The sequence below is a fragment of the Theropithecus gelada genome, chromosome X, assembly GCF_003255815.1.
Source record: "Theropithecus gelada isolate Dixy chromosome X, Tgel_1.0, whole genome shotgun sequence".
Taxonomy (NCBI): Eukaryota; Metazoa; Chordata; class Mammalia; order Primates; family Cercopithecidae; genus Theropithecus; species Theropithecus gelada.
In genome coordinates this window covers 43,543,266-43,555,685 of record NC_037689.1, presented here as the reverse complement: position 1 = coordinate 43,555,685, position 12,420 = coordinate 43,543,266, and the positions used below count along the sequence as shown (strand labels likewise).

Below are 12,420 nucleotides of genomic sequence, written 5' to 3'. Positions count from 1 at the left end.
TCGTCTAGGTTTTTTAGTTTATGTGCCTAAAAGTGTTCATGGTAGCCTTGATTGATCTTTTGTATTTCAGTGGTGTCAGTTGTAGCATCTCCTGTTTCGTTTCTTAGTGAGGTTATTTGGATTTTCTCTCTTTTTTTCTTGGTTAATCTTGCCAGTGGTCTATCAATTTTATTTATCTTTTCAAAGAACCAGTTTTTGTTTCATTTATATTTTGTATTTTTTTTGTTTCAATTTCATTTAGTTCTGCTCTAATGTTGGTTATTTCCTTTCTTCAGCTGGGTTTGGGCTTCGTTTATTCTTGTTTCTCTACTTCCTTGAGGTGTGACCTTAGATTGTCTGTTTGTGCTCTTTTGGTCTTTTTGATGTAGGCATTTAGGGCTATGAACTTTCCTCCTAGCACCACCTTTGCTGTATCCCAGAATAGGTCATTTTTGTGTCATTTTTGTCATTCATTTTGGATAATTTTTAAAATTTCCATCTCGATTTCATTTTTGACCCAGCACTCATTCAAGAGCAGGTTATTTAATTTCCATGTATTTGCATGGTTTTGAAGGTTTCTTTTGTAGTTGACTACCAGTTTTATTCCACTGTGGTCTGAGAGAGTGCTTGATATAATTTCGATTTTCTTAAATTTTGAGGCTCATTTTATGACCTATCATATGGTCTGTCTTGGAGAGAGTTCCATGAGCTGTGGAATAGAATGTGTATTCTGTGGTTGTTGGTTGAAATGTTCTGTATATATCTGTTAAGTCCATTTGTTCCAAGGTACATTTTAAGTCCATTGTTTCTTTGTTGACTCTCTGTCTTGATGACCTGTCTAGTGCTGTCAGTGGAGAACTGAAGTCCCTCACTATTATTGTACTTCTGTCTATCTCATTTCTTAGGTCTATTGTAATATTTTTAATTCATAATCTATTTATAAATAGTTGATATATCTATTTATAAATTTGGGAGCTCCAGTTTTAGGTGCATATATGTTTAGAATTGTGCTATTTTCCTGTTGGACAAGGCCTTTTACCATTATATAATGTCCCTCTTTGTCCCTTTTAACTGCTGCTGCTTTAAAGTTTGTTTTGTCTGATATAAGAATAGCTACTCCTGTTCACTTTTGGTGTCCATTTGCATGAAATGCCTTTTTTCATGTCTTTACTTTAAATTTATGTGAGTCCTTATGTGTTAGGTGAGTCTACTGAAGGCAGCAGATAGTTGGTTGGTGAGTTCTTATCCATTCTGTGGTTCTGTATCTTTTAAGTGGAGCATTTAGACCATTTACATTAAATGTTAGTATTGAAATGTGAGGTACTGTTGCATTCATTGTGCTCTTTGTTGCCTGTGTACTTTGTTTTATTTTTTGTTTTTGCTTTTTAACTTGTATGTTTGTTTTATAGGTATTTGGGTGTCTAGGTCTCTAGCAAGGCCAGGGAAGTTTTCCTTGATTATTCCCCCAAACATGTTTTCCAGGCTTTTAGAATTATCTTCTTCCTCAGGAACACCGATTATTCTTAGGTTTGGTTATTTAACATAATCCTAGACTTTTTGGAGACTTTGTTCATATCTTCTTATGCTTTTTTCTTTTTCTTTTTGGATTGTGCTAAATTCGAAGACCTTGCCTTCAGGCTCTGAATTTCTTTCTTCAACTTGTTCAATTCTATCACTGAGACTTTCCAGAGTATTTTGCATTTCTTTTTTTTTTTTTTGAGCTTTTATATTTGTGTTTATTCTTCATTTAACTTTTTTAAACACTACTATAGTTGAATATTAAAACAAAACCAAGAGAAAGTAGTAAGCATATTATGATTACAGTCCTTCACTTATTCACTACTGCACATTAAATGCCAGCAGTGAGTGTTATTCACTGGCCCATTAAGAGGTCTGACACTGAACACCACCTCTGGGATGATGTTCATCATCCTCATATGCTTCTCCATTGTAATGGCGCCATCTTTCCTGATTTGGATCAAAGTCCACCAGTTCTACTTGATCCATCTCATCAGTCTCTTCCATTTCCTTCCTCTCTGGTAGGAGTTTTTCCAGCAAAGACAGTTTATCAGGAGAGAGAAAGCCATTCTCAGGAAAGTTTACCTTAAATTCAATGATTAGGCGACCCTTTTCATATGGTCTATGATAAATTGGCATGCCTTCATTTAGTACACACTTGATATCTCCATGCTTGACAGTCTGACCTGGATGAGAGGTGATGACTATGGTTCGGTTGCCAAGAGTAGATATTGGCTTCTGGAAGCCACACAATGCTTCAACCAGCTGTATGTTCATACACATGAAAAAGTCTTCTCCTCGTCGAGTAAAAACAGCATGGTCCTTCTGATCTAACACAATGATAATACCGCCTGGCTCCAGTCCTGGTTCTTGGTCTCCTTCACCATGGAATGTTATCTTCTGGCCATCTTTCATGCCTTTGTCAATATGAACTTCTAGAATCTTCTTCTCTCGAGCTATCTTCCTTCCGTTGCAGCTTTTACATCTATCTTTAGGACTGATCTGCTCCCCATGGCCCTGGCACTCCATGCACACAGATTGAATTTGCTGAACCATTCCAGATCCTATCTGATGAATTCTTATTTGCATTGCAGTACCTCAGCAATTGGGGCAGCCCTCTACTGCTCCTTTCTTACCTCGTCTACCTTCACATTTGTCACAAATCACATTCTTTTGCAGAGCCAGTTTTATTGTTGCACCATTATATAAGTCTTCTAGGGTTACTGAGAGCTGATGTACAACATTTTTGACTCTCCTTTCTCTCTGCATCCTTCCTCCTCCTCCAAAAAACATATCGAAGATGTCCATGGGGGAACCAAAACCGCCACTTGCTCCACCCTCTTTAATTGCCTGTTATCCTCCTTTGTCATATAATTCCCTTTTCTTTTGCATCAGAGAGAACTTCGTAAGCTTGAGAAATCTGTTTAAACTTCTCTCCTTCATTTGGATTCTTATCAGGATGGTACTTCAAGACCAGTTTCCTATAAGCCTTTTTCAGTTCTTCCTGAGTAGCATTGGGTTTGACCTCCAAAACATTGTAGTAAGTTGTTTCTTTCACCATCTTCTACTGCTGGTGTGGGCTGAGGCCAGCGTGTGAGGGAGCAGGAAGGAGTGCGGAGCTGTGCGCAGCTCCGGCAGTTACCGCTCCTCTGCCTCTCACTGAGCATTCTGGAAAGTTCCCGCATTTTGCATTTCTAAAAATGTGTCCGAAGTTTCCTGAATTTTTTATTGTTTTTTCTTTAAGCTATCTATTTCCTTGAATATTTCTCCCTTCACTTCTTGTATCATTTTTTGGATTTCCTTGCACAGGGCTTCACGCTTCTCTGATCCCTCCCTGATTAGCTTAATAACTAACCTCCTGAATTCTTTTTCAGGTAAATCAGGAATTTCTTCTTGGTTTGGATCCATTGCTGGTGAACTAGTGTGATTTTTGGGTTGTGATGAAGGGCCTTGTTTTGTCGTATTACCAGGGTTGGTTTTCTGGTTCTTTCTCATTTGGGTAAGCTCTATCAGAGGGAAGGTCTAGGGCAGAAGGCTGTTGTTCAGATTCTTTTGTCCCAGGCTGTGTTCCCTTGATGTAGTACCCTCCCCCTTTTCCTATGGGTGTGGCTTCCTGTGAGCTGAATTGCAGTGATTGTTGTCTCTCTTTTGGGTCTAGCCACACAGTAAGTCTACCTGGCTCCAAGCTGGTACTGGGGGCTGTCTGCACAGAGTCCTGTGATGTAAACTGTCTATGGAGCGCTCATAGTTTTTGGGGGGTGCCCTGGGTTCTGCAGGCAAAGTCTACTTCCTTCAGAGGGTCTGTGGATCCTCTCAGGATTGCTGCCCTTTCAGGTTCTTGATGATATTATTATTCACTGACTGCAGTGACTGCAGGTTCTCCATCTAGCCTACTTAGGGTGCTCATTAGTTTTAGCTCAGAGGTAGCAGGAATTTTTATATCCTTTAATTTTTTTTCATTGCTTCTCATTAACTAAGGATTTATCTAGTAGCCATAGCATCCCTGGCATTTCCTGTATTTATTTAAGAAGCTACTGGTTGGATGATACACAGTTATCTTATGTAACCCTAAGAAAGAAAAACACTGTAAATATCATTGCAAGGCCCATACATTTTAATGAGTGTTAATTCCAGACATGTTAAAATGTGAAAAATGTGCATCTTAGAATCCATAAACTGTTGCACACTCAAATTCCCATGACCATAGACTCAGTTATTCTCAAAACAGGAACAATATTCCTGTCTTCTCCCTCTCCTTATCATCAATACACACTTAGTGTATACCTGCTGTGGATAAGGCTCTGGGTCTGATGGTTTGAAAGGAATGTAAGATATCTGGAACCAGAGTCCCAAATTATAATCATGGTGGAGGTGGATATAAAACATGGCCAGAAATTTTGTGACACTTCTACCAGAGAGACAGAGCTCCATTCCTCTTCTCTTGAATCTGTGCAGGCTTGTAACTGCTTGAACCAATAGAGTATGGCAGAGGTGGTGCTATGTGATTTGCAAGGATAGCATAAAAGGCTATGCAGCTTCTGGTTTTATACTGCATCATTTGCTCTCACAGCCCTGAACCTCCATGTAAGAAGTCAACAGTCCTGAGGCTACCACCCTGGAGAAGCCACATGTAGGCACTCTGGTTGATAGTCCCAGCCAAGTCCAGCCTTCCAGCCACCCCTGCCAAGGGGTGCCAGACATGAGTGAAGCAGCCATCTTTGAAGTGGATCCTCCAGCCCTAGCTAATCCAGCTCCCAGAATAAGGGCAATAATTCCATGTATAAGTCAAATAATCCTAGGCTGTGCTTCAGTTAATAAACCCAAATTTCGGTGGCTTTTTATAGTAAAAGTTTATTTCCCACTCATGTTGGAGTCTCATATGGTTTGGGTGATCATTTACCATCCTATAGTTATGACATCTAGGACCAATGACTGCTAAGTTGCTGCAGATGGGGAAGAAAGGTCTGGATCGCACAGGATGTTTTTAAGGGCTGGGCCTGGAATGGCTTACAAGCAGTGCTTCTTAAACAATTCAAGGACCAAATTTTAAAACATTTTAAATTCATCACAGACCTATACTTTTGTAAAATGCAACAAAAATTAATTACTAGAAAAGGAAATGGTGCTTGACTGTAGTGGCAATATCAAATAGCTATAAAAGTACCTAATTGCTTACTTTTAAATTTCTGTATTTAGTTCACTGCAAACTGGTAACGGTTTGCAAATGGCACTGGTGCATGGACCACACTTTGAGTAGCACTGGCTTACAGTAATTAGGCTTGCATCTTATTGGTTAGAACTCAATCACATGTCCCCAGTTCAATTGAGAGTGAGCCTGGAAAGTATAGTGCCCTGGGTGCCAGGAAGAGGGGCCATGTGCTGAATTCACTGCATTGTCTCTGTGATATGCTTTAAGTTCAGGTTTTACTCATTTTTTTCCTCTATAAGGACCCAGTTGTTTACAGGTTTATTGTCTCATTTGTGGCCACAGATCTAGTTTTTTTTTTTTTTTTTTTTGGAGACAGAGTCTCACTCTGTCGCCCAGGCTGGAGTGCAGTGGCACATGATCTCAGCTAACTGCCTCCCGGGTTCAAGTGATTCTCTTGCCTCAGCCTCCTGAGTAGCTGGGATTACCAGTGCCCACCACCAAGCCTGGCTAATGTTTGTATTTTTAGTAGAGACGGGGTTTCACCATGTTGGCTAGGCTGGTCTTGAATTCCTGACCTCAGATGATCTGCCTGCCTAGGCCTCCCAAAATGCTGGGAATACAGGCATGAGCCACCGTGCCCGGCCAGATCTAGTTATTTTTAAAAGCCTTTGCAGGGCAGGAGGGAAAGGACACTGGGGAAATTGTCCTGCATAGTGTGTGGTGTCACTGTGATTCTCTCCAGTCGTACAGATCCTGACCTTAGGTAAAATTCCAGTGGGGTAAAAATCTTGTTTAAGGGCACACAGGCTGCAGTGATGTTTCTGTGACATTCCAGATCTCTGGTACATGTGCCAGGGTAGCTACTGTTACTGCTTCAGTCCCTGGAGGAGGATCCCCCCTTACCCCATCTACCATGTGTCACCAAAAAGAATAGAATTACCTCATTTTTGAAAAAGAGCCAGATTATAGAGGTCTCACGTAACAAAGCACGAAAATGTAACTCTAAATATATTTATAGGATGCCTAAACCCTGCAATAATTGTCCATTTCAACACTCATTGGAAAATGACCAATAAGAAACAGATCTCAACATTGCAATGATATAACTTTGGAAGACTGATAGAAATAAGTTGGGCTTTTTCAAAATGAGATGCCATTGTAGTTAAGAACAACTGTGCTGAGGCCCATATGCCATAATAGATAGCTGTGCTGGGGCAGATAATGACTGTAACCTGCCCAGATCTTCTTCCCCTGTTTGTGATCTGTTCCTGGCTTCAGTGTGCATTTGCTTCTAATACCTTAGCTCTCTTTTGGAGGTTTGGCCTAGGGCTTCTGGAGCTATCTTTCCAGCTGGTAAGGAGAGCCAGAAGCTCTGGGAATTTATTCCCCTGGGTAGCACTCAACCAATGACTAATGGGCACAGGAGTATGGTAGCTTCCACTCCTTTGCTTGGGTTGGGACAACTTTATGGCATAACTTATACTCCAGAGCTGTAGGATAAGACAGAAGATATCCTCTGTGGGACTTGAGATTGCACCCTTGTTTCCTGGTTTTTCCTGGAAATACTCTTTTTTTTTTTTTTTTTGAGACGGAGTCTCGCTCTGTCGCCCAGGCTGGAGTGCAGTGGCCGGATCTCAGCTCACTGCAAGCTCTGCCTCCCGGGTTTATGCCATTCTCCTGCCTCAGCCTCCCGAGTAGCTGGGACTACAGGCGCCCGCCACCTCGCCCGGCTAGTTTTTTGTATTTTTAGTAGAGACGGGGTTTCACCATGTTAGCCAGGATGGTCTCGATCTCCTGACCTTGTGATCCGCCCGTCTCGGCCTCCCAAAGTGCTGGGATTACAGGCTTGAGCCACCGCGCCCGGCCGGAAATACTCTTAAAATAAATCACTTACACACAAATCCTCATTTCAAGATCTGCTTCTGGGGAATCCAACTGAAGACATGTGTTCTTTAGAACCAGTGTCTCAGCAAAGCAGTCACCATGCTGATAGAATAGCTATCTCCAAGGTAGCAAGGCTTCCACCCTCAGCTGGACTGTTAACCACTGCTGGGCAATCCTTTTGGTGTTTCTCTATTCCCTATATCTGATTTCCTCTTCAAGACCCTTAGAAAGTTGAGACAGGCCATCAGGAGACCTCCATTCTCCTGTTCCTCCTCTGTCAGCTCCATAGACCCTCTTACAAACATTTTGGTATCAGCCTTCTACTTCAGCTCCTTCTTGGAGGAAATAAGCCATCTTCTCGCCTCTGGAGGCTGGATTTCATTCCCTCCTCTGGGCCTTGCCCTTCAATGACTTCCTCTTGGCCTTTATCATCCTCTTCACCTTGGCTTATAAACATAGGTAAATATTGCTCAGATTTAAATAAAATACAGCCAAAAAACTTTCTCTCCATTTTGTATATCTTCAAACCCAGCTATTGTCCTTTTTAATTCTTAGTCAGGGGCCTGAGGAGAGATGAATCCACTTGCTGCCTCAACCCTTCATTCACACCACAACCTGCAGTGACCTGGTTTTTGAGCAGCCCCACAATCTATTGAGACTCTTCTCTCAGAGGTCAACAATAACTTTTTATGTCTTCATGCTCCACCTTGAGAGCTTGCTATATGCCAGGCTCAATGTCAAGCACTTAAGTTGTGTTTCAGATTCTCATTGGTACCTCCACTCCTCCCGCAATGTAACTCATTCCTTTAAATCTCATTATCCAAGCCTGAAATGTAAGACACCCACCATTCTCCTTTTCCATCCTACCATATCCCATTCATTAGCAAGGATATTTTGATTCTATTACTCAAATACATTTTGAACCTGTGTTCGTCTCTTTATCTCCACTACCAACACCTTTGTTCGGGTCACCATCATTGCTAGCCTTTTCATCATTCTTCCTTTTTCCTGTTTGTTCTAACACAGTCCATTTTCTATATAGTAGCAATAGTGAGCTCATTAAAGCTCAAGCCAAGCAACTCCACTGCTTAAAATCCTCCAAGGATTCCCACTACACCTAGGACAAAACCAGTACCTCTTGCCAAAATGGCCTACCAAGGCCCTGCTAGCCTCTCCCTAGTTTTCTAACTCATCTCATGCTACTCTCCTGTATGCTCAGGCCATATTGTTTTTCTTTGAGTCCTGAGAACATACTTTTCCATCTCAGGGCCATTGAACATGCAGCTCCCTGTGCCTGAAGTGTCCTTTTCCTCAGTTCCTTCTTAGCCTATCACATCTCAGTTCTTCTTGGACAGATGCATCTTCTGCCACCCCTCTCCCTATTATTCTCTTCCTTAGTCTTTTAAAAAATGTTTATATCACTTAACAGGATTTATAATTATCTTGTTTATTTATTTACTTGGCTTCATCTCCTCCTATCCCCATGATCACCTCCAAGGGTAGAGACACACTCAGTCTTATCAATTGTCTTCTCTATAGTGACAGTGGAGATGGAACAGTGCTGGCACATAGGTGCTCAGAATTCAGCTCAAACATTTCCTTCTCTGTGAAGCCCTCAGCACCGTGGGAGAGTCAGAGATCGCTTCCTCTGGAGTTCTATAGCAGTTTTTATAGTTACTTTTCCCACAGTACATAAAACTAATAATCACGTTATTGTTTACTTGTTTGTCTCCTCTACCAGACCATGGTGAATACGCTCATAGAGCACAGAACTATATTTTTCTCATTTTTAAACCCTCTGCATCTAGCACAGTGCCTGAATCACAGTAGGCACTTGACAAAATATGTGATGAATGAATGAAATGCTATTCTCATGGAAAACAGTGAGTTAACTAAAAGCAGGGAGTAACTGAGAGGTGGATGCCAGCTTTTTTTTTCTAAAGACAGAGGAGCAGTTAGCATGTTTTTGGAGACGGAGGTTGGAATTCACTTCTGAAGCTAGATAGCTCTTTCATTTTTGGTAGGAAAAAAATTTGGGTTGGGGGAGAGAATAGCTATTGAGCTACACAAATGTGAAAAAAGAGTTCCTTTCTAAAATGAGATGTTTGGAGATAAGGAGATGCCAAACCATTCTGCACAATAACGTAAAAGATTTTTCCTCTGTAACTAGAGTTACAGCTCTCCACATTGCTTCTGTTTAGAAAAAGTATGTTTCCTTTCTGTGGGTACTCATGGAAGTAAGCTAAATTCCCAGGAGGGAGACATACACATGGCTACTGCATCATGGCATAGGACCAGGGGCTAAGGGGAGAAGGAGCTTGGCTCATGTGATCACAGATAATAGTCTAGTTTTGACTTTTCGTTTGTTTTGGACTTTGCCATTATTTGGTTAGTCCAAATCTTTAATGAAGTTTTACTGAATATTAGAATCTTGTCTGGGTTGTACTTTTAGTAATGAAGGGATGGGCCTGGATTTACATTTTGGACAAGGAAGAATGGTAGTTTGGGAGAAGCGGGCTTCAAGCCAGTAGGAGCAATGGTATGGATCCAGGCCATTAGTAAGGAGGCATGTGGCCACTGGAAGGATTTCTTCCAGAAATTCTGGATGAGCCTTAATTCTTGGGGATTCTGAGAAACACTTGAAAATGGGAATCTGACAAAACATGGGCAAACAGAAAGGAAGGAAGGAAGGAAGGAAGGAAGGAAGGAAGGAAGGAAGGAAGGAAGGAAGGAAGGAAGGAAGAGAGGAAGGAAGGAAGGAAGAGATTGATTCTTCCAGATTGGAAAGGAGAAAGTAAGATGTCTTTATAGACAGATGATATTTTCTTAAGGCAACCCTAAGGGACAGACACAAACACACACACACACACACATACACACACACAGAGACAACTATTAGAATTGATAAATGAGTTCAGCAAGGTTACAGGATACCAAATCAATATACAAAAATCAGTTATATTTTCATGAACTTAACAACGGACAATCCAAAAGTGGAATTAAGAAAGTAATTCCATTTATAATAGCGTCAAAAAGAATAAAATACTTAAAAATAAATTTAACAAAAGAAGTACACTTGTATAACAAAAACTATAAAAAAAGATTTAAATAAATTAAAGAAGACCTAAATAAATGGAAAGACTTCCCACTTTTATGCATGGCAATATGCCCCTAATCAATCTGCAGATTCAGTGCAAACCCTATTTAAAAATTCCAGCTTGATCTTTCTTTCTTCCTTCTCTCTCTCTTTCTCTCTTTCTTTCTTTTTGCTGAAAAAGATAAGCTGATCCTAAAATTCATATGGAAATGCAAGGGACCTAGAATAGCCAAAACAAGCTTGAAAAAGAAAAAGAAATTTGGAGGACCCACACTTCCTGATTTCACAACTTATGACAAAGCTACAGTAATCAAGATGGTATGGTACTGGGATAAAGATAAATATCTGGATTGACAGAATAGACTTGAGAGTTTAAAAATAAATCTTTGCATTTATGGTCAATTGATTTTCCAAACAGTGCTAATATAATTCAATGAGAAAAGAATAGTATTTTCAACAAATGGTGCTGGGACAACTGGATATCCACGTTTAGAAGAACAAAGCTGTGCCTTTACCTCAGACCACATAGAGAAATTAACTCAAAATGGATCAAAGATCTAAATGTAGGAGCTAAAATTATAAAACTGTTAGAAAACACATTGGTGCAATTATTTGTGACCTTGGATTAGGCAATGGTTTCTTAGCTGTGACACCAAAAGAACAAGCAACCCAAGAAAAAATAAATTTTATTTAGTTATTATTTAAACTTAAAAAAGCTTTTGCACTTCAAAGGACACCATCAAGAAAGTGAAAGACAACCCAGGTGATACGGTTTGGCTGTGTTCTCACCCAAATCTCATCTTGAATTGTAGTTCCCATAATTCCCATATATCGTGGGAGGGAACTGGTGGGAGATAATTGAATCATGGAGGCAGGTCTTTCCTGTGCTGTTCTTATGATAGTGAATAAGTCTCATGAGATTTGATGGTTTTATAAAGGGAAGTTCCCCTGTACACACTCTCTTGCCTGACGCCATGTAAGACGTGACTTTGCTCCTCATTTGCCTTCTGCCATCATTGTGAGGCCTCCCCAGCCACATGGAACTGTGAGTCAATTAAATCTCTTTCCTTTATAAATTATCCAGTCTAGAGTGTGTCTTTATTAGCAGCGTGAGAACAGACTAATACACCAAGAAATGGGAGAAAATATTTGCAAATCATATATCTGATAAAGACTTGTATCCAGATTACATGAAGAATGCTTACAACTAAATAATAAAAATGACAAATAGCCAAATACGAAAATGGGAAAATGATCTGAATAGACAGTTCTCCAAAGAAGATATCCCATCAGACAATAAGCACATGAAAATATGCTTGATATCATTAGTTATCAGATAAATATATGTGAAAACCACAATTAGATACTACTTTATGCCTACTGGGTGGCTATAATAAAAAAGACGGACAATAGCAAGTGTTGATAAGGTATAGAGAAGTACAGAACCCTCATCCACTGCTGGTAGGAATGTAAAATGATGCAGCTGCTTTGGAAAAGGTTCTGGTAGTTCCTGAAAAGATTAAACAGTTACCGTATTACCCAGCAATTCTACTCCCAAGCATTTATCTAAGAGAACTGAAAACATGTTCACAGAAAAACTTGTACATGAATGTTCATAGCAGCACTATTCATGTTTGCCCAAAAGTAGATACAACCCAAATATCTCTCAACTGATGAGTGGATAAACAGAACGTAGCATACCACACAATGCATTATTCAGCCATGAAAGGGAATGAAGTCCTGATGCATACTACCACATGGATGAACCTTGAAAATATTATGCTAAATGAAAGAAGCCAAACACAAAAGGCCACATATTGTATGATTCCATTTATATGAAACGTCCAGAACAGGCAAATCCATAAAGAGAATGCAGATGAGTTTTGCCAGGGGAAGGAGGAAATGGGGAGTACTCATGGGTAGGGGGATTATTTCGGGGATGATGAAAATGTTCTAGAATTAGATAGTGGTGATCAATGCACAACTTTGTGAATGTGCTAAAAACCAATGAACTGTATACTTTATGCCTTCTAAGGGTGATTTTTTTTAGTATGCACATGTTATTTTTTTTAAAGCATTGAATCTTAAGATGGAGAAGGTACCTCCTCACATGCCAAAGAATAAGTAAGAAGCTGGTTCCCAGAGGCCATAACAAATCCTTCTATGCAGTGATAATGAGAAAGGTGGCTTCTGAGGCACTGGGGACTAAGGGGATGTGGAACAGCAGAGCAGGACTGTGGATGACCTATGAGATACATCTCTCTGTGGGAACCCCTAGCGAGATATAAGGAAG

The 12,420-nt window shown here is 40.2% G+C and overlaps 1 pseudogene across 1 annotated transcript; it reads right to left on the bottom strand.

Moving 5' to 3' along the window:
- Positions 1–1,701: 1,701 nt before the first annotated feature.
- On the bottom strand, positions 1,702–3,072 carry LOC112615707 (annotated as a pseudogene). Its single transcript, XR_003117448.1, has one exon. The product of XR_003117448.1 is annotated as a dnaJ homolog subfamily A member 1 pseudogene (transcript).
- Positions 3,073–12,420: the final 9,348 nt, after the last annotated feature.